Source organism: Trichechus manatus, unplaced genomic scaffold (genome assembly GCF_000243295.1).
Source record: "Trichechus manatus latirostris isolate Lorelei unplaced genomic scaffold, TriManLat1.0 scaffold00024, whole genome shotgun sequence".
NCBI classification, from domain to species: Eukaryota; Metazoa; Chordata; class Mammalia; order Sirenia; family Trichechidae; genus Trichechus; species Trichechus manatus.
The window spans coordinates 5,303,938-5,304,473 of NW_004443960.1; the positions used below are offsets into that span (position 1 = coordinate 5,303,938).

The window sequence follows — 536 nt, forward strand, 5'->3', positions numbered from 1 at the left end:
AATGCCCTCTGATTCTATCAGGGCATCAGATGCATGAAACCCTCAGGCTCTCCTGCAATTGCTCAGGTTCAGATTAGTTCAGAGTCTTGCCAACAATTTCTGTAGCTATTCCCATCCCTTGTTCTTCATGGTGTAGAACTGAAGGAGGTTCTCTTTACCTCCAATGCCAAATATCAGCTGGCTCTCCGTTTGGATAGAACTGCAGCTCTCATGAGGCGGTGGTGGCTCAGTGGGAGAATTCTTGCCTTTCATGCAGGAGACCCAGGTTCGATTCCTGGCCAGTGCACCTCATGCACAGCTACCACCCATCTGTCAGTGAAGGTTTGCATGTTACTACAATGCTGAACAGGTTTCAGGAGAGATTCCAGACTGAGACAGACCAGGAAAAAAGGCCGGATGATCTACTTCTGAAAACAGCCAGTGAAAACCCTGTGGGTCACAGTCGTCCATTCTGCCATCAGTCATGGGGATGGAGGAGGACTGGGAAAAATTTTGCTCCATTGTGCACGGGGTCTCTAGGAGTCAGGGGCAAGTCG

General features: G+C 49.6%; 1 non-coding gene across 1 annotated transcript; it reads left to right on the top strand.

Moving 5' to 3' along the window:
* Positions 1-215: 215 nt before the first annotated feature.
* Positions 216-286, top strand: TRNAE-UUC (transfer RNA glutamic acid (anticodon UUC)). The gene has a single exon. It is a non-coding gene; the product is annotated as a tRNA-Glu (tRNA).
* Positions 287-536: the final 250 nt, after the last annotated feature.